We start from the raw sequence: 22,290 nt of genomic DNA on the forward strand, positions 1-22,290 counted from the left end.
TTCAATCAACTTAAACATAAACACTCAGTTCTAACAATAAAAACATCTTTTGGAAATGTAAGCTCAAAAGCTGGCTCATTGTGCATTTAAAAGACTCCAGGCCCTCCCTTCTGGAGAGGCCAGGAAGCCTCCAAAACCCAACTCTGCCAATCAACAGGCGCAGCTTCACAGCTCCTGAGCCACGAGAGACACAGAGTTGGCAGGAGGGGTGAGAAAACTGAACCTAACTTTCTGCTGCCTACAAAAGACACATCTGCACAGGCAGGCTTAATATAGGCTCAAAGTTAAAGGCTGGAAAACAATCTTAGGGACAAACGATTCTCTTTAAAAAGCTGACATGGCCATATTTAAAATGATACAAAGCTTCACGGAGACGAGCAAGAACTCAGGTACTTCATAGCCTTGAATCCAGTTTTGCGAAAAGGAAAAAAAAAAAATAGGGGTCAGAGCAATAGTACAGAGTGTAGGGCATTTGCCTTGCACTCGGCCAGCCTGAGTCTGATCCCTAACATCCCACAGGGTCCCACAAGTGCCACCAGGAGCAATTCCTGAGTGCAGATCTAGAAGTAATCTTGGAGCATTGTTGGGTGTGGCCCAAAGACCAAAAAGAAAGAAAGAAAAACAAAATTAAAGAAGTTACTTTAAAAGACAAGAGGTTGGAGAGATGGTACAATAGGCCCACCACCTTGCCAGGAGCAGACCCTGAGCACAGAGCCAGGAGTAAGCCCTGGGCACTGCCAGGTGTGTTTCAAGTAACAATAAATAAAGTGAAATAAAAGACAAACTTCTCAATGCTTCGTCATTTGCTCATGGGCATATGGCCGCCCTCTACTAGATTAAGAGAGGTTCGTTTATTCCTAGCTTGCTAAGAGTTTCAATACTTTTTAAATAATGAGTTTGTGTTTTATTTTGACTGTTCATTCTATGTCTACTCAGTTGATTTTTTACATCAAATTCTCTTCTTATTAAAAGATACTTACCCATCATCTATATTTTGTAAGTAAAACCAATATTTCCCTTTTGTTTGTTTCCATTTTAGGGCCACACCTCGCAGTGCTCAGGGGTTATGCCTGACCCTGTAGTCAGAAATCATTCATGGTGGGCTCAGGAAACCAAATGGAATCGAACCCAGGTCCACCATACACCAGGCAAGCACCCTATGCACTGTACTATCAACCCAGCCCCTACAGGGAACTTTCTTAACAAATTAATCTACCCTAAAGAGGAGGATGTGTGAACTTCTGAACCTGGACTTGAGATTGACATCCAAGTTCAAGCAGGCGGTAGGAACCTCCAATTTCTAAAAGGAAGAACCTGGGTTTACACCAGGCATCTGAATTGGAGACTTTCAGAATTGAGTCATTTCTTTCCCTGTGGAAATGAATGCTCAGTAACATCAGATTATATGGAGCAGAGTTGAAACAACTTGCTGGTATCTGAAAACTGCTTACCAGCAGAAGAAACTCACACACTCACTGAAAATTGGTGCCAGAACACAAGTAGGGCCTTAAATTTCATCTTATTTAATGGTCTTATGTGAGGGCACTGCCCACAACTTTCAGGCTCAGCTCCTATTTTGAGTGATCATTATTAGTTCACTACTTGTATAAATACAGTATGCACATGCAAAGAAATGTTATGCATTCACAAAAATGAAGGAAATTCTGACACAAGGTACAACTTAGATGTACTTTGAGGACTCTGTATTAAGCTTTCTGCTGTAAGACTGAGTGGTTGCCTGTCAAAATGAACAAGTTCATGAAATTCAGGAAGGTGGTGCTGGTCCTGGCTGGACACTACTCAAGACACAAAGCAGTCATCATAAAGAACACTAAGGACAGCAACTCAAGACTGCCCCTATAGTCATGCCCTGGTGACTGGACTGACCACTATGCCTGCAATTTGACAGCTGCCAAGGGCAAAAAGAAAACCGCCAAAAAGTCCAAGATCAAGTCCTTTGTGGAAGTTCATAACTATAATCACCTCATGCCCACAAGGTAATTCATAGACATCCCCTTAACAAAACCATCCTCAAAAAAGATGTCTTCAGGGCTGGAGCAATAGCACAGCAGGTAGGGCGTTTGACTTGCACGCGGCCAACCCAGGTTCGATTCCCAGTATCCTATATGGTCCCCCCAAGCAACGCCAGAATTCCTGGGTGCATGAGCCAGGAGTAACCCCTGTGCATCGCTAGTGTGACCCAAAAAGAAAAAAATAAATAAATAAAAAAGATGTCTTCAGAGACCCAACTCTTTAACAGAAGGCCCGGAGAGGCCAAGGTCAAGTTCAAAGAAGAGATAAAAGACTGGCAAGAACATGTAGTACCACTTGTATGTAAATTTCATGAAATGGTACTACATGGAAAGTATCATGCTGAATGAAATGAGTCAGAAAGAGAGGGACAGACATAGAAAGATTGCATTCATCTGGGGTATATAAAGTAACAAAATAGGAGACTAACACCTAAGAACAGCCGAGATAAGTACCAGGAGGTTCACTCCCTGGCTTGGAGACCAGCTGCACATGCTGGAGGAAAAGGCAGCTCAAATAGAGAAGGGAGCACCAAATAAAGGGTATTGGGAGGATCTTCCCAGGATGAGAGATGCATGCAGAAAGTGGACTATAGACCGAACATGACTGCCACTCAATGCCTCTTTTGCAAACCACAGCATACAAAAGGAGAGAAAAAACAAAAGGGAATGCCCTGCCATAGGGGTTAGATGGGATGGGAGATGGGAGGGTGGGAGGGATACTGGAAGCATTGGAGGTGGAGAAAGGGCACTGGTGGAAGGACAGGTACTCAATCATTGTATAACTGAAACCCACGCACAAAAATTTATATGTCTACAACTGTACCTCATGGTGTTTCACTAATAAAAATTTCAAAAAAAAAAAAAGACTGTCAAGAACAAATGATTCTTCCAGGAGATGCAGTTTTTTTATTTTTTGCTTTTTTGGGTCACACCCGGTGATGCACAGGGGTTACTCCTGGCTCTTCATGCAGGAATTATTCCTGGTGGTGCTCAGGGGACCATATGGGATGCTGGGAAACAAACCCCTACACCCGGCGATGCACAGGGGTTACTCCTGGCTCTTCACTCAGGAATCACTCCTGGTGGTGCTCGGGGGACCATATGGGATGCTGGGAAACAAACCCCCATCAGCCACGTGCAAGGCAAACGCCCTACCCATTGTGCTATGGCTCCAGCCCCGAAGCTGCAGTTTTAAATGTTTTGTTTCAATCGTTAAAAAAAATATTTTTTTTAAAAGTCAGATGCCAAAATAACATACCACATGATTACAACAGTCACAGTCAAGACAGTCAGAATGTAGAATGGTGACTGACTGTTCTGTTGGATAACACTGGTTTGTCCTTGCTCCCCCACCAGGAAGCTTAGGTTTACTGAGTAACTCCCACCACAGTGTTTCCCAGGCGCACCCAATCCTCTGTGTTTACGTTTAACCTCTCCTTTGTGCTCTTCTTCCCCTCTGTTAATCACTTTTATCCCCAAGTCAGACCCTGTGGCTTGTAAAGTCTAATTCTTCTGAGGAGTCTGGATTTTGCATATGAAAGTGAAATATTGCTTTTCCTTCCTTTATGTCCTTTGCATAGTTTATTTTAGTGCAATGTCCTTCTTGTATAGACACAAGAAGACAGTTAATGCTATGTTTTTATAACACGGGAGTCAACTGACTCCAAATAGTATTTACTCCTCGGCATCCATCATATTTACTTGACTTAAGCCTCAGTTGTCCTTAGTTCCTAACTCTGCAAATTGAGGGTCCTTCTGAGGGACAAGGATGGACCAAGAAAGCCATAAGCTACCCTGGCATCGAAAAGGGACAGGTTAATCAAACTCTACTACAAAGTGGTAACAATTAAAACAGCATGGTACTGGAACAAAGGCAGAGCTGCAGACCAATGGAACAGGGTGGAATATCCCTACACACAACCCCAAATGTATAAACATCTAATCTTTGATAAGGGAGCAAGAAATGTGAAGTGGAGCAAGGTAATCCTCTTTAACAAAAGGTGCTGGCAAAACTAGACAACCACATGCAAAGAAAAAAATGGGCTTAGACCTCCATCTAACACCATGCACAAAAGTCAGATCAAAATGGATTACAGATCTCAACTTCACTTAATCACTTAACTTCCCGTTAGTCGTCGATTTGCTCGAGCGGGCGCCAGTAACGTCTCCATTTGTCCCTGTCGCGTGCTAGTGTAGCCCAATGGCATCTTTTCGCTCCGGGAACATGGAGGGCCTCAAACCGATCGTTCATGACCTTGACAAAGAAGTCTGACCATCTGGTAGGTGGGCGGCCACGCGGTCTCTTGACATCCCGTGGAATCCAATCAGTAACAGCTCTAGTCCAACGGTCGTCTTTAAATCTCATTACGTGACCAGCCCATCTGATTTTAGACACCTTGGCAAATGAGACAGCGTCCCTGATCCTTGATCGTCGACGGATGTCAGAACTCCGGATTCGTTCTCTCATTTGAGTGAAACGTGATATTCCAAGCATAGCTCTTTCTATTCTTCTTTGGGAGACCTGAATGGCGTTCTCATCTTGTTTGCGTAGGGCCCAGGTCTCTGAGGCATATGTTAATGCAGGAAGAACAGTGGAATCAAAGAGATGTGCCCGGAGCCGGAGGTTCTTCGTCCTCTTAGCTATTTCTTCGACGTTCTTGAAGGCGTTCCAAGCCGCTCTCTTCCTCCTGCGCAGCTCGGGTGCCAGGTCATTTGTCATGTTGACCTCTCGACCTAGGTACACATAGCTGTTGCATTCGGAGATGGTCCATCTCCGACAGATCTCAACATCAGGCCAAAATCCATGAGGTGCATTGAAGACAAGGTCAGCAAAACCCTCCCCGATATTGAAGCAAATGGTATCTTCAAAGAAAACACTCTCCTGACCAACCAAGTGGAAACAGAGAAAAACAAATGGGACTATCTTAAATTTAGAAGCTTCTGCACCTTAAAAGATACAGTGATGAGAATACAAACACAATCTACAGAATGGGAAAGGATATTCCCCCAATATCCATACGATAAGGGGTTGACATCAAGGATATACAAAGCACTGGTTGAACTCCACAAGAAGAAAACATCCAACCCCATAAAAAAAAATGGGGTGATGAAATGAACAGAAACTTTCTCAAAGAAGAAATCTGAATGGCTAAAAGGCACATGAGAAAATGCTCTACATCATTAATCATTAGGGAGTTGCAGATCAAAACAACAATAAGGTATCATTTCACACCACAGAGACTGGCCCACATCCACAAGAACAAAAGCAACCGGTGCTGGTGCAGATGAGCCGAGAAAGGGACCCTCCTTCACTGCTGGTGGGAATGCCGACTGGTTCAGCCCTTTTGGAAAACAGTGTGGACGATTCTCAAAAAATTAGAAATTGAGGGGCTGGAGCGATAGCACAGTGGGTAGGGTGCTTTCCTTGCACACGGCCCACCTGAGTTCGATTCCCAGCATCCCATATGGTCCCCTGACCACCACCAGGGGGTAATTCCTGAGTGCAGAGCCAGGAGTAACCCCTGTGCATCGCCAGGTGTAACCAAAAAGCAAAAAAAAAAAAAAAAAAAATTAGAAATTGAGCTCCCATTTGACCCAGCAATACCACTCCTGGGAATATATCCCAGAGAGGCAAAAAAGTATAGTCGAAGTGACATCTGCACTTGTTTGTTCATTGCAGCACTCTTTGCAATAGCCAGAATCTGGGAAAAAACTGAGTGCCTGAGAACAAATGACTGGTTAAAGAAACTTTGGTACATTTACACAATGGAGTACTATGTAGCTATTAGAAAAGATGAAGTCATGAAATTTATATACAAGTGGTACTATATGGAAAGTATCATGTTAAGTGAAATGAGTCAGAAAGAGAGGGATAGACTAGAAAGATTGCATTCATCTGGGGAACATAAAGTAACAAAATAGGAGACTAACACCCAAGAGTGGCCGAGATGAGTACCAGGAATTTTGCTCCATGGCTTGGAGGCCAGCCACACATGCTGGGGGGAAAAGGGAGCTCAGAGAGAGAAGGGAGCACCAAATAAAGGGCGTTGGGAGGATCCTCCCAGTATGGGAGAAGCATGCTGAAAGTAGACTACAGACCAAACATGATTGCCACTCAATGTCTCTTTTGCAAACCACAACACCAAAAGGAGAGAGAGAACAAAAGGGAATGTCCTGCCACAGAGGCAGGGTGGGATGGGGGGATGGGGGTGGGAGGGATACTAGGACCCATGGTGGTGAAAAATGGGCACTGGTGAAGGGATGGGTACTTGATCATTGTATAACTGAAACCCAAGCACAAAAATTTGTAAGTCTACAACTGTACCTCATGGTGTTTCACTAATAAAAATTTTTTTAAAAAAATAGAAATTGAGCTCCCATTTGATCCAGCAATACCACTCCTGGGAATATATTCCAGAGAGGCAAAAAAGTGCAGTCGAAATGACATCTACACATCTATGTTCATTGCTGCACTGTTCACAATAGCCAAAATCTGGAAAAAAAACCCGAGTGTCCGAGAACAGATGACTGGTTAAAGAAAATTTGGTATATCCACACAATGGAATACTATGCAGCTGTTAGAAAAGATGAAGTCATGAAATTTGCATACAAGTGGTTCTACATGGAAAGTATCATGCTAAATGAAATGAGTCAGAAAAGAGAGGGACAGACGTAGAAAGTCTGCACTCATCTGGGGAATATAAAGTAACAGAATGGGAGACGAACACCCAAGAATAGTTGAGATAAGTACCAGGAGGTCTGCTCCATGACGTGGAATCTGGAAGCAGATGCTGAGGGGAAAGACAGCTCAGATAGAGAAGGAAACACCAAGTAAAGGGTGTTTGGAGGACGTGCTCGAGATGCAAGATGCGTGCTGAAAGTAGACTATAGACCAAACATGATGGCCACTCAATACCTCTAATTGTAAATCACAACACCATAAAGAAAAGAGAGAGCAAAAGGGAATGCCCTGCCACGGAGATGGGGCAGGGTGGGGGAGGTCCGATAGGTGGGTGGGAGGGCTACTGGGTTCATTGGCGGTGGAGAATGGGCACTGGTGAAGGGATGAGTACTCGATCATTGTATAACTGAAACCCAAGCATGAAAGTTCATAAGCCTACAACTGTACCTCATGGTGTTTCACTAATAAAAAAATTTAAAAAAAAAAAAGACAGGTTAAGCACTATAAAAAAAAGTATAATAAGTTAAAGAGCACAGTCATGGAACAAACTCTGTCATGAGCCAAAAAGAAGTAACTGAATAAGGAGCCTGCTGGGGTTAGGAAAGACGAACCTGGCCTGAGGACAATAGTCTCGAATATATAGCAAGGGGTCCCCAGGAAGAGCCACCCTTTACGCTTAACGTATCTCTTACTGTGTCCATACAAAATGACTAGAAATATTAAGTGAATTTAAGATGACAGTTTAAATGGATATTAAGGAAAGGGGAAAGCAATACACCCTTGTATGGAACTAGGTGGATCTCCTAGCTGGAATCAAGAGTGCAGAACACTTACAATGTGATTTTTGTCGTTGAGTATCTCCTAGAAATTTCCCTGAAGGAAAGGCTTTACATCTGTTCATTGTGTATGATAATGTTCAACCATACGTATGTGTAACTGCCACCCCCAACCCTTCATGATTTCTTTATAATGCTGTGAGACTTGAATGAAGGGCCACTGATGACCAACCAGCCTGGTGGCCCCCATTCCCTCCTTCGTTCATCAGTCATCATCAGCCAGCTGGGGTTGGGGAATGGTGATCGGCCCCAAACGTACCCAGGGACCTTCAGGTCATCATGGGTGGGTCAGTGACCCACCTAGACCAACAGGTTAAGAGACTGGGTGGTGGTAGCCACAAACCTCCAGAACCCAATTGCTGTCATGCTCATGGCCAATCTTCACAGGTTCATCCCGGGCCCCCATGCATGAAAATGGAACTGCTGAAATACCCAGGTGTGCGGGAAATACCCATGACTGAAAACTCCAGGCTTCACAGAGTCGGGAATGGGTCGCCTTCTCCCATCTCCCTGCCCTTCTGGTATCCTGGCAGTCACACCCAAAAACTCCCTCTAGACGCCATCTAAGCATGTTAAAAGCCATGATCCAGACACTCACAAATGAATCTTGGAAGAGAGCAGCATGCTGCAGAGATTTCTCCAGACCCCATTTATATAAAACTTTAGAATTCCAGGAACATCTCATACTATTCATAACAAGCAATACAAAACAAATTATTTAGCATCTGCCCGTGAGGCAGGCTTGAGCGATGTTGGGAATATTTGAAATAATGGTGGTGGGATTGGTGTTGAAATATTAAATGTAATAAATTATTGTGAACAACTTTATGAAAATAAAATTGAAAAATAAATAAATTAAAAATATAAAAAGGGGGATATGGTGCCACCAGCAGGTCAATCTGTACCTGTGAGGCGAGTGCATCAGCAGCTTCATGGTGCCTTCAGACTTCCAGATACCCCAAAATTGCTACTGTGCCTTTGGCCAGACCCCAAAAACCTGGGGCAAAGTTTACCAAGAAAGTAAACGGCCAAAAGTTAGGTATGTGGGAAACACACCCACAAACCACCTCCGGCTCAGCTATATAATTGGAGGCAAGGCCTCTTTGGTTCCTGATTGAACTGCTTAATGGACATGATCCCAGAGACTCAGAAACGAATCTCAGAACCCAGTGGCTTTAGGTAGAAATGCGTCTGGTCTCTGCAGTAGGCTACCGGTGCTGGGCCAACCCAGGTGGGAATAGGTTTCGTGCCTTGGCCTACTCCCCCTGGCGGCCCAGTGGCCGCCATCCATCTGAGGTCACTGGATAGTCACATTTGGGCCCCCAGTGACGAGACACACAGGGCCTCACGGGATGAGGGTGGAGCCAGGCTTGTCCTCCCCACCCCAACGAGACCCCAAGTCATCGCCCACGAATGGCCTCTCTGCTCCTGATCAAGCTGCTTAACGGTCATGATCCCAGAGACTCAGAAACAAATCTCAAAACCCAGTGGCGTTTGGCAGAAATGCATCCGGACTCCACAGTACGTTACTGTCGCCAGGCCACCCCAGGGAGGAAAGGGTGTTGTCCCTCCGCCTGCTCCCTCTTGGCGACTTGATGGCTGTCATCCTCCAGAGGCCATTGGACAGTCAGGCTTGGGCCCGCAGTGACGAAACTTGTTGGGTCTCATGGGATGGGGGGGGGAGGTGGAGCCGGGCCTGTCCTCCCCACCCTAACGAGACCCCAAGTCATCGCCCACAAACGGCCTCTCTGGCTCCTCATCAAGCTGCTCAACGGCCTTGACCCCAGAGACTCAGAAACAGATCTCGAAACCCAGCGGCTTTTGGCAGAAATGTGTCCGGACCCTGCAGTAGGATACTGACGCCGGGCCACCCCAGGGGGGAATGGGTGCTGTCCCTCCGCCTGCTCCCTCTTGGCGACTTGGTGGCTGTCATCCTCCAGAGGCCATTGGACAGTCAGGCTTGGGCCCGCAGTGACAAAACTTGTTGGGTCTCACGGGATGGGGGGGGAGGTAGAGCCGGGCCTGTCTTCCCCACCCCAATGAGACCCCAAGTCATCGCCCACGAATGGCCTCTTTGGCTCCTCATCAAGCTGCTCAATGGCCATGATCCCAGAGACTCAGGAGCAGATCTCTAAACCCAGTGGATTTGGGCAGAAATCCCTCCAGATTTAAGTGTTAAAATTTCAGAACTTCAAAACCACATGGCCCTACTGCAGCCACACGACATCATATGTTATTCATAACCAGCAATAGAACACAAATTGTCTATTGTTGCCTTTTCAGCAGATCTGAGTGTTGGGGTAAAATCTTAGATAATGGTGGGTCTGGTGTAGAAATAATGAATGTGATCAATGTAGAGAGAGAGTAATATAGAAATCATCTGCCGCACAGGCAGGGGGAGGGTGTGGGATGGGGGTATACTGGGATTTTTGGTGGTGGAGAATGGGCACTGGTGAAGGTACGGGTGTTTCATTGTATGACTGAGACTTAGACCCAAAAGCTTTGTAACTGCTCTCACGGTGATTCAATAAATAAAATTATAAAAAATGGAAAAAGAAAAAAAAAGTAAGGTGGAGTTCATGCACAATTCAATCAGCTAATCAGTGGCTGAATAAAATAGCAGTACTCCTACAAAAAAAGGAAAAAATATATATATAAAAAGAGGTCGGGCAGAGAGGTGTTAATAATTATGAAAGACGTCAATTTAGATGATACAAACTTTAACTCTTTCTGAAGTGAACAGTCTCTCTGCAGATCTGCAAAATGGGACCAAAGGGAAGAAGCTTTTATAGGATAAAGAATAGAGAGCAATAAAGGAAGAAATATTTGATTAGCTGCGAACAATCCACCCTACATGGGCTGAGAAGACCCAGAGCTGGCCTGCTACTTGGGGATGGGATCACATGGAAGGTAGAGAAGTGTCCATTTGCTGATGTGCATGTCCATCTCTCCCAATCAGACAGGAGCAGCTCCATCTTAAGCCTCTAAAGTTATTTCAATTGGGTATTTTTGTTTGGTTTTTGGTTTTTCTTTTGGTTTTGATTTTAGAGCCACATAGGAGCAACATTAAGGGGTTGCTCCTGGCTCTGCACTCAGTAATTACTTCTGGTGGTGCACAGGGGACTGAACACATGAGGTGTTGGGGATCGAACTCAGGTTGGCCACATGCTAGGCAAACTCTCAACCCACTGGACTATTGCTCTGGCCCCAGGGTCTTGTTTAAATAGGATAGTGGTGATAGCAAAACAATATCACAGATGCATCTAGTACCTCTGAGCAGTATTTTTTCAAAACAGTTAATATGGTAAATTTTTTTATTAGGCATATATATTTTACCATGCTGAGACCACTCTCCGCACACATGAAGGTACTGGCAGAGGGACAAATCCACGCGGGTTCTGGGGTCGAGATCTCCAAGCCTACTCGGATTTGGGCCGAGCATCCTCCACCCAGATCCTCCAAATTCCAGTAGGCGGGGGTCACACCCACCACCTGGCCCCCTGGCGCCGTGTAATCCCATCAACGGCCAAGACTCAGAGACTATAAAATCCAGCTCCCGGACGAGAACAGTGCAGTCTGCCCCCGCGCCTGGCTGTTCCTCACCGGGGCCCGTTGGAGGGGAGCGGGTTGAGCTTTCCTCCCCGCCCTGACCAGAGCTCCGGCAGCCGAAGACCTCCAGGACCAGCCACCACCATGCTGAGACCACTCTCCACACACATGAAGGTACTGGCAGAGGGACGAATCCACGCGGGTTCCGGGGCCGCGCAACATCTTATCAGGACATCTTTTTATGACATCTTATTATCTCCTTCCTACTTTGGACAAACTTGCAGGCTATCAAATGTAGCCTGCTCACAGGGCAGAGTCTGGCAAACTCCCCGTGGCGTACCAAATATGCCAAATACCAGTAACAATGATGGTTCTCATTCTCCTAAAGAGCCTTGAATATAATCTCAGGGTTAGGATGAAAGAGACGTTACTGGGGCCTGCTCGAGGCAATTGACGAATAACAGGATGATGAAATGAAATGAAATGAAATGAAATGAAATGAAATGAAATATATTTTACCGTCACTGTTCACTGTCCTCCCGTTGGTCATCGATTTGCTTGAGCGGGCCCAGTAATGTCTCCATTGTGAGACTTGTTGTTAGTGTTTGGCATATCGAATAAATCAAGGGGAGCTTGTCAGGCTTTTGCTGCGTGGGCAAGATACTCTCAGTAGCTTGTCGGGCTCTCCGAGAGGGGAGGGGGAATCGAAACTGGGTCGGCACGGTCAGCTGTGTACAAGGCAAACGCCCTACCACTGTGCTATCACTCCAGCCCCAAATTAAAAGTTCGTAATCAGTGGCCCTTTATTCATGATTTGGAGTAAACAAGAGGGCCAGAAGAAGGAAAAAGGCCAGAAGGGAGACCAGAGTTGGAAGATGGTTACAAAATACTTTAGTAGGGGGTATCTGACCTGGAATGCAATTCCAGTGAAGAAAAATTAAATTACATTGCCTGAATAAGGGAAAGTCTCAATGGTTCCACGATCACAATCACGACCATCCTGTTATTCGTCGATTGCCTCGAGCAGGCCCCAGTAACGTCTCCTTCATTCCTAGCCCTGAGATTTTTTAAAAAGTGCCATATTCAAGGCTCTTTCAGAGTTAGGAGAATAAGACCCATCATTGTTACTGGTATTTGGCATATTGGGTACACCACGGGGAGTTTGCCAGACTCTGCCATGTGGGCAGGTTACATTCAGTAGCCTGGTTACAGATTATAATGAACAAACACACACACACACACACACACACACACACACACACACACACTCTCTCTCTCTCTCTCTCTCTATATATATATATACAATATATATGTTATATATATATAATATATATACATGGTCTGCAGCTGACACTTGCTATCTAATGTAATGATAATTCATTTTTTAAAAACAAGATCATCTTTCCCTGGCAGCTATATATACACATAAACAAACACGCACACACATATTATCTACACTGAGAACAAAGCCCTCTGATCTGGGACAGTCACCTGAGCATGGGGGCAGCAGCAGCTCTGATCAGGCTGCCAGGATGAGTCATGCCTCAGTCTCACTCCTGAGGAAAACTCCTGTGTTTCAGTTCCCTCTGAAGCAGGACTGCAGGAAGATTAAATAAATTTATGCTAAGTATCTTAATTACCTATCAAATAGTTATAACTGTTCAGTAAATGTTACACATTGCTGTTGTAATTTTATTTATAATCTACCCATCAGTCCATTTTTAAAATGTGGTATAGCAAATTATTGAAAGGACATGTAAATATAATTATACACTGATTTTTTGTTTTTACTTTTTGGGTCATACCTGGTGATGTTCAGGGGTTACTCTTAGCTCTGCACTCAGAAATTACTTCTGGTGGTGCTTGGGGGACCATATGGGATGCCAGAGATTGAACCCGAGTCAGCCACATGCAAGGCAAATGCCCTACTCACTGTATCATCACTCTGGTTCCCGGACACTGATTTTTTTTTTTGTAGGAGTACTGCTATTTATTCAGCCATTGATTAGCTGATTGAATTGGGCATGAACTCCACCTTAATTTTTTTTAATTTTTTTTTCTTTTTATATGGCCGACCCGAGTTCGATTCCTCCGCCCCTCTCGGAGAGCCCGGCAAGCTACCGAGAGTATTCGATATGCCAGACACAGTAACAACAAAGTCTCCAATGGAGACGTTACTGGGCCCGCTCGAGCAAATCGACGATCAACGGGAGGGCCATATTTATTTATTAAATCACTGTGGGAAAAGTTACTAAGCTTTCAGGTTTAAGTCTCAGTCATACAATGATTAAACACCTTTCCTTTCACCAGTACTCATTTTTCACCACCAAGAACCCCAGTATACCCCCCCTCCCCAAACTCCAAATGCCTGTGAGGCAGATGATTTCTACTTAACTCTTCTCTACATTGATTACATTCATTATTTCGACAAAAGATGCACCATTATTGTTTAGAATTTCTCCCCAAACAATCAGAATTGCTGAAAAGGCATTGTGAAATATTTTGTTTTCTATAGCTGGTTATGAGAATCATATAATGTCACGTGGCCACGATTTTGAATTTCTGCAAAGAGCCAGATAACTATGAGATTGGTTTCTCTGTGTCTGGTGTTATGGCCGTGCTGGAGAGCCGCTCATGGGGGGGTAACTCGTGACCTCTGTAGGGTGTGAAGGAGTACCTGGCTTTCTATAAGCTCTGAGGCAGTGGCCACCTTGCTGCCAGGGGGGAAAAAGGCAGAAGGGAGCAACACCCTTTCCCTCCCGGGGCCGGACACTGATTTTTGACTTGAAAAGTATAATGAACAAATAATCAGAGAGAAAGGCAATATTTAAATGTTTAAAATAAATTAAAAAATGAAAGTCCACAAAAATCTTCCACAATTTTGGCTAACTGGCCTTAGTGAAAATGGGCCCTGTGGAGAAATGCGATTTGGAGAAAAAACTAATGACTGTTGCCTCTCTCGGGGTCGCACTCTACATCTATTTCACATGCACAGCCTCCCAAGCATATAGCAAAAGTCCCATTTTTACAAATGATTAAACTAAGGCTCAAAGTGCTGGCCAAAATTCACCTTGCTATCTGTGGCAGAGCTAATTTGATATCTAACTACAAGGACCCAACTTTTTTCACCAAATAGTTGCCAGGATTAACAATAAAAATTTCTACTCCTCACCCATGCTGCTTTGGAAGGGAGGGAAAGCTGTGTAAAATGATTTAATGAAATCAAGATGATGTATGCATGAAGGCCAACTCTGAACGCCAAAATTTCTATGAGAAACAAATGACCAAACACAAATTTAAGGTTAAAATTACTTTAAAAAAAAAAAAAGGACCAGAAAAAGCCTTCAAATCACTTTTATTCTGGTTTAATAGTATATTAGTTTGGGGAAACTGGCAGTGGATTATGTTAAATGTTACAAAACATGTTAGTGTTCTTAATGTCAATGAACTGCTTACTTGATTATTTTTGGGTTTGGGGTCACACCCAGCAGGTGTGCTCGAGTAACTCAAAAGGCTGCATGAAATACATGCTTTGCACAAGGGAACCCGAGATTCTATCCTTACAATCGCATGGTTTCTAGAACTTTGTAGTTACTGGGAATTTAATAAGGGGAAGGGGGGTGGAGAAGGGAACTGGTCACATGCAAAGAATTAGTCACATGCAAAGCAAGCACTTTAACCCCTGTATTATCTTTTCCAGAAGCACAAGTTCTTTTGTTTTCTGTAATGTGAAGTTCCTGAAAGAACACAGTTGTTTTGTAGTCTGACAATGGAAAAAAAAGGTACAAGAAAAGAATTCAAAAGAAAGCTGAGTTTGACAGTTACACTACTGGGGGTCCAGAAGATCAGTGTAGTGGCTTAAAGCACATGTCTAGCAAGCATATGGTTGAGTTTAAATCCCCGATGTCCCACATGTGCCAAATATGATCTCAGTAGCTCTGCTGTCGAGGTCTAGTAGCTCTGCTACCACCAGTCCCCTGGTGCAGCAAATGACTTCCAGTCACACTACAGTCAGGTATGTGCCAGAACCACAGAAGGGGTGAAACCCTCAACGAGGACAACTAGAGAGATGTGCAGAAAGAAGTAGGCATGGGGCTGGAGCAACAGCACAGCAGGTAGGGCGTTTGCCTTGCACGCTGCTGACCCGAGTGCGATTCCCAGCATCCCATATGGTTCCCCTGAGCACCGCCAGAAGTAATTCCTGAGTGCATGAGCCAGGAGTAAGGAGTAACCCCTGCGCATCACCGGGTATCACCCAAAAAGCAAAAAAAAAAAAAAAAGAAGTGGGCACTTGGTGGAGGGTGAGGTCTGAGAACAGTGATTTCATGAAGCCATTATCATTAATTGTACTGTAAACAAGAGTGTTTGAAATCAAAAAAATTAAAAAGATGTGCAAGTGCCACAGCCAGGAAGTACCAGCCCTCGTGAGCACATGTGTGAGCACCGCATCAAAAGTAAGAGTTTGCATGGTAAGCAGGTCTGCAAGTAACACAAATAAAAAGCACAAATCTTAGTGAGCACCACCACCTGATGTGTGCCTTCCCATATGTGGGATCCCCAGTCATCACAACATCAACAGTAACAATGAAGGAAAGGGGATTAACAACAGTAACAATAAATGTTCAAATAGTGGGACAATCAAGTAATTTTTGCATTTTACAAATGCACTTGTGATTATTTCCAAAATTGGCATAATAAAACTAAAAGAACATTGGCCAGAGCAATAGTACTGAGCAGGCATTTGCCTTGCACACTGGTGACCTGGATTCAATCTCAGGTATCCCACATCGTCCCTGAGAATGCCCAGGAGTAACTTCAGAGTGCTAGGAGTAACCCCTGAGCACTGCCCAATGTGCCCGCCCTCCAAAAAAATTCTTTTCAGAAGGAAGTACTCCCCCCTAAAAAAAAAAATAAATAAAAAGTACAACAGGAAAAAGTCCTTTCAGCAAACCATTCTGGAAGCTCCAAGTGTGCAGCCACGCACAGCTGCACCTAAACTCCCTTGCTCCACCCTAAACTGGAAAGATGACACACTCAAGCCTGGGTAACCTTCGTTAGTATCACCACCAAGACCACCTCTATTTACAAAATCCCTGAATAAATGTAATATACTTTATGAGCTAGAAGAACATGACTTGTCAAATTTATAGTATTAATTGGATTTTCTATTTTCTTATAAGCTACCACCTGCAATTAGTTCAGCTATGCTTTGACTTCCAGTCTTCCTTCTAGCAGGCGAGCATCAACCGTCCCAGTTCTCAGAGTTCCCTGGCTCTGCAATTTTTATGAGTGAAGTATAGTTCAAGGTATTTTATTGAAGATGTGGCATTTCAGGGCATCCCAGTTTGGGGGTGGGTGGTGCAGAAAGAGGCCCAGAGAACGAGTAAGGTCATATAGGATAAAGGGATTCCCATAACCCACACGCAGCACTCCTGATTTTCATTCAACAGCAGGGTTCTTCCAGCACTATTTTAAAATAGCACTTGGTTTCCAAATCCTTTAAAGTAGCAATAAATGCTTCCAACAGTTTGAAGGTAGGAAACTGAGTAGAGCACTGAGCATGCCCCACAATCTTCAGAGTGCCTGCCATTGAAGCAATGTTTATACAGGTGCTGATGGTGCCTTTCACCTCAACTCAAGCAGTAAGTCAAACTCCACAGATCTACATGTTATGAGAAGGAGAAGAGGGAAACTGTCTGTTTTAAGCTTAAAAATAGAAATAGGTCAAAAGGACAATAATTCACTTTTACAAATAATTTGAAAATAAAGTAGATCATTTGAGAAGACAAAAAACAAATTTATAGGGTCTGGAGTGATAGTACAGCAGATAGGGTGTTTGCCTTGCACGCGGCCGACCCAGGTTCGATTCCTAGCATCCCATATAGTCTCCAGAGTACCACTAGGAGTAATTCCTGGGTGCATGAGCCAGAAGTAACTCCTGTGCATCACCAGGTGTGACCCAAAAAGAAAAAAAAAAAAAATCAAATTTATAAATTCTCAAATTAAGTGGCACTAACTCCCAGAACCATTAAGCTATACTTTCTTCACCTTGCAATCCAGGGGCATATTTAAATCCCCTTAGATTATTGCACAGATTCACAATTCATCTAGACTATTTGATCCCAATCATAAATCGTAAAGGGTTCACAAAACCATACAGATTATTCGTGTGTGTAACCAAACAACAAAAGGAACAGAAGATAGTATGGCAGGTAGTCAGCTTGCAAGTGGTTGACCTAGGATCTATCCCTAACACCCCATACAGTCCTGGGTGGTCCCTCAAGCCCACAGGAGTATTCCTGAGCAGAGTCATGAGTAAGTAAAACCTGAGGACAGTTGGATGTGGCCCAAAAACCAAATAGAAAAAAAGAATAAAGGAATGGTAATTTCCATAACCTAAGAAATCTGTGAGTTCTGCCATGTGCCATGAACCAAGATAATGACAAGAAAGAACAATCTCCCACTATCACTTGATCACTTGACATCTCGTTACTTATCGATTTGCTCAAGCGGACACCAGTAATGTCTCCATTCGTCCCTGTCTTGTGCAAGTGTAGCCCAATGGTGTCTCCTCGCTCCAGGAACATGAAGAGCCTCAAACCGATCATTCAAGGTCTTGACGAAGTCTGACCATCTCGTAGATATGTATAGAGAGAAAAAATCTCCCACTATAATCTAGAATTAAGTGAATGTGCCACTGGAAGACTCAAGCTTGCAAAGTTAAATTAGCAGGTTGTGGAAAACTTTACAAAAACAGCCAAACTCTTTGCTTATTTAAAAGTAACTGAACTGGGGGGCCAGAGCAGTAGTACAGTGGGTAGGGTGTTTGCCTTGTACTTGGTCAACCTGGGTTCGAGCCCCAGCATCCCATATGGTCCACTTAGCACCATCAGAAAGTAATTCCTGAGTGCACAGCCAGGAGTAACCCCTTAGTACTGCTAGGTGTAGGCACCCATCTCCCCACCACCAAAATAATAATAATAATAATAATAATAATAATAATGTTAATTGAACCCTGAGCCAGGGAGATGATTAAAGAGTATATAGGCCTAGGCCCCAAATACTAGGCCTAGCATACATATGAGGCCCCCAAATTCAATTTCTATAACTGTATGAAGCATGACTGCAGTGGCCAACTGGCCCCGAGTGACAGCATACCATGAGACTCAAGTGCAGAGTCTTCAGGCCCCCAGAGCCAGGCCAAGTGTCACCAGGAGAGGCCTCCAGTATCACAAGCACAGATGGGGAGGGAGGTCTCTGCACTGCCCCCACAGCAAGAAAGAAAAACAGTCCTATTTTGGCCAGGGAGGGAGCTCAAGTGGCAGAGCGCTTACCTTGTGAGGCCCTGGATTCAATTCCCAGCACTGCATGATCATTTTAAATAATCATTCAACTTAAGGGTCAGAGAGAAAATTCAAAGGCTTAATGTACGTGCCTGGTAAGCACTAGGCCCAAGTTGAATGCCAAGCACCTCTGGCCCCAGAGCACAGCAGGGTATAGTCGGAGTAACCCCCAAGCATTACAAAGGTGGCTCTGGAAGTCCTCATCACCTCTTGGCCCAAGGAGTATCATACTATGAGGCCTGCAACTATCCAAACCCTTGAGCATTGCCTGAGAGGCCAAAAAGATATATAAAGTTCAACTTAAAATCATTATTTATCCTCAGGTCCTCAGGGATCTATCTCACAAGCTGCCCTGCTTAGAATCCGGTCACAATTTCTCCAAGCTGAAATAATGTTGATGTGAAAATAGGCTATAATTATTTTTATTTTAAAAGAAAATTTAGAAAAAATACAGAATTTACCAGGCTTATCCCATCAACTTACTGGTTTTTTTTTTTTTTTTGATAGTAGGACACCCTTTTGTTTTTTCTATTGCTTTGCTTTTTTTTGCTTTTTGCTTGGAGGCCATACCTAGCAGTGCTCAGAGGCTTATCCTGGCACAGTGCTAGGATACACACTTCTGCTGTACTTGAGGGACATGCAGTGCCCGAGATGGAATCCAGGTCTCAAACCCAGGCCTCCTGGATGCGAAGCATGTGCTCCCAGCCCACTGACTTATCTCTCTAGCCTTTGTTTTAATTTGTAATGCAAAATGTAGGTGCATCCTAGAAATTTTCATACTACTTAACCTTTGAGTGGGGAGAACCTAACACTTGTAAATTACAGTAAAGACGTCTTTTCTGAATCACAGTACTCTCCATCCTCTCCAGTTACCAGGGGAGTCACCATGTTCTGAAACCATTCATCCCGGAAATTCTTAGCCAATAGAAAATAGACTCTTCCCTAGATACAAGACATACTGTGTGTTGGCACAAATGCCTGACCCAAAGGCTGAGGAGTAGAGGATACTGATTTTTTTGTACACCAAAAGATGGGAAGATGGGCAAAGAGAAGTCCCATCTGTGAAGTAATCTATCTCTAAGGCCTGGCCTGAGGGGAGCTACATCCCTGAAGAGTTCTGGTAGGCACCCTTGAATCTTTTCAATGAACTCCCTTTCTGTCTAAGTCATCCAATGTGTCTCTTTCACTTGGAACCAAAGGCTATTCAATTCTTTCTGCAGATTGAAAACAGCAAGACAGAAATCTATGTGCAGTAACACAGAGAAAGGGTTGAGCAGGAGAAATCCAACCACAGGCACTCTCAAAAGGCCCCCACAGGGCCACAACTCTAGTTGTCTCTAGTCATGCCACGTTAAAGAGGAAATGGGCAGTTGTTTCACACTGTTGTTTAAAATACAACGTAGGACATACAACAAAGTTCCCAGGACACCATCAAAAATTACTTTATGACTAAAGAACAGTTTCCCAGGTGGGAGAGAAATGAAGCAAACCCAGAAAATGGGGGCAGAGCAATGCCCATTTCACCAAGTCAATTCCAATACAGAAAAAAAGTAAATTCAGGCCTGGAAAAAAAAAAGGAAAGGGCAGAAAAGATAGTTCAGCAGATAAGGCTTGTAAGCTGAACTGGGATCAATCCCGGGCATCCATAAGATACCCTGAGCACTGAACAAGGAGTGATCACTGAGCACAGCAGGGTGTAACCTCCCAAAATAATAAAGGGAACATTAGACATAGTATGTTTATTTTTTAAACACACTCAGTACACAGAAGGTATGTATAAATCACTGTCATTGTCACTGTCCTCCCGTTGTTCATAGATTTGCTCGAGCGGGCCCAGTAACGTCTCCATTTTGAGACTTGTTACTGTGTTTGGCATACTGAATACGTCACCGGTAGCTTGCCAGGCTTTGTCATGTGGGCGAGATACTCTCGGTAGCTTGCCAGGCTCTCCGAGAGGGGCGGAGAAATCAAACTCAGGTCGGCCATGTTGGCCGCTTACAAGGCAAATGCCTACCCGCTGTGCTATTGCTCCAGCCCCAGGTACAAATACTACACATTATTTTTGTCTGGGGGCGACATCTCACAGTGCTTACTACTTACATCTTGGCTCTGCATTCAGGGTTCCAGGAATCGATGCTGGGCCAGCAGTGTGTGAGGCAAGTGCCCTGCCCACTGTACTTCTCATGGGCCTCAGCATTCACTATTTTCAGAGAAAACAAACACACTAACATGTGCTAGACTGTACTATGTCCCTAACCCTAAAATGAAATTTCATAAATCACTAATAAAGCAGCTCTTATTGTATATATATATTTTTTAGTAGGCCTATGTTTTACTTTTTATTTTCGGGCTACACCCAGAGGTACCTAGTGGATCATCTATGGTTTCGGGGATCAAAGCCACTTTCAAGATATGTGCCCTACCTGCTATACTGTCTTTAGCCCCTTTTACCAGTTTTAATGTAACAAAAAGAAAGACACATAAAATAGACACAAGCCTGAACCTCCCCGGCAGCAAATACCAGGCACCAACCAGGGTTCCAGGGGACTAACTTGTAAATAATGAGTTCCCCTGGCCATGGGAAATTCAGCAGAGAACTGGGCTAATGGAAATGGGAGTTTGGGTGGGCAAAAAAAGAAGTGCTATTTTGGTGGGAACGGGAACAGGACAGTTGAATCCAGGCAAGTCTCCTAAAATCAGTAATAATGAAAACTCATTCCACACAATCTATTTCTCACTACCTCCTAACACTCAATCAGCATGGTCTTAGCACTACTAATTCCTGAGTATTTTAACAAATTTCTTCAGAAGTACTGCCGGTTTCCTATCAGATACAAACAGATGGCAGCCCAGAAGAGTCCTGTTCCCTTTGTGCCAACTTGGCAGGAGGCTCACCTGCTGCCACCTAAAACATGGATCCTTTCCCACCTGTATACAGAAGGCTCCCAAACATAACTAAACTCCTGCCCAGGTGCCCACTGATCAGCATCCTTAAACGCCTGGGGGAGAAGTCTCATTACAACTCCACTAATTAATAAACACAGGAGGGACCACATCACGTCCTAATATAATCACAGGAATACTGCAGCTTTCATTGCAGTTCCACTCAGAGGTGTGCGAGCAGGCTCCCCACCTAGTTATACTGGGATGCTATCCAGCTCTGCTAATACATCCATATGTATGAGAATCAGAGCAGGTTTTCTTATTACAAACCTGCAGGAAAATCTTTAAAGATGCTAAAAGTTCCACTTTAGACACACTAATACATCCTGGAAATTTTATTTATGACTATCTATGCTGTTTCTATTACCCCAACCTAGATTTCCTGGATGCAAATTTTTTTAATTTAAATGATCAAACTCTAAAAAGATGAAGTATTTATTTATCATGACTGTTAAAAAGCATGAAAGCGCTGTGTGTGTGTATATACAACGAGGAAGGAAAGAATCTACATTGTTTACTTCATCAGATTCCAAGATGAAATGCTCTTTTGTGCTTTCTAGACATACTTACTGAACACCAGGGCCTTACCACACTCCTGGCCTGCTCAAGAAGTCAAATTCAACTCTTTGGAACATCAGCCAAAGTATTCTTTAACAGGTGCGGCTAAAACTAACTGTCCTCCTGCCATACTCCGTTTTTGATCCTTTTCGAGTAGTGACAGAACTGAATAGAGGACAGCAGGTGGGGCATTTGCTTGCATGTGGCCAGCCTGGGTTTGATCCCTGACATCCCTTTTGGTCCCTGGAGTCTGCCAGAACTGATTCCTGGGCGCAAAGTCAGGAGTCAGCCCCTGAGAACCATTGGGTATCCACCTCCCCCGCCCTCACTGCTAGCACCAAAAGGAA

The 22,290-nt window shown here is 44.0% G+C and overlaps 1 pseudogene; it reads left to right on the plus strand.

Moving 5' to 3' along the window:
• Positions 1-1,746: 1,746 nt before the first annotated feature.
• Positions 1,747-21,397, plus strand: LOC130034685 (60S ribosomal protein L27-like; annotated as a pseudogene).
• Positions 21,398-22,290: the final 893 nt, after the last annotated feature.

The sequence above is a fragment of the Sorex fumeus genome, unplaced genomic scaffold, assembly GCF_029834395.1.
Source record: "Sorex fumeus unplaced genomic scaffold, SorFum_2.1 ptg000061l, whole genome shotgun sequence".
In the NCBI taxonomy this organism is placed as follows: Eukaryota; Metazoa; Chordata; class Mammalia; order Eulipotyphla; family Soricidae; genus Sorex; species Sorex fumeus.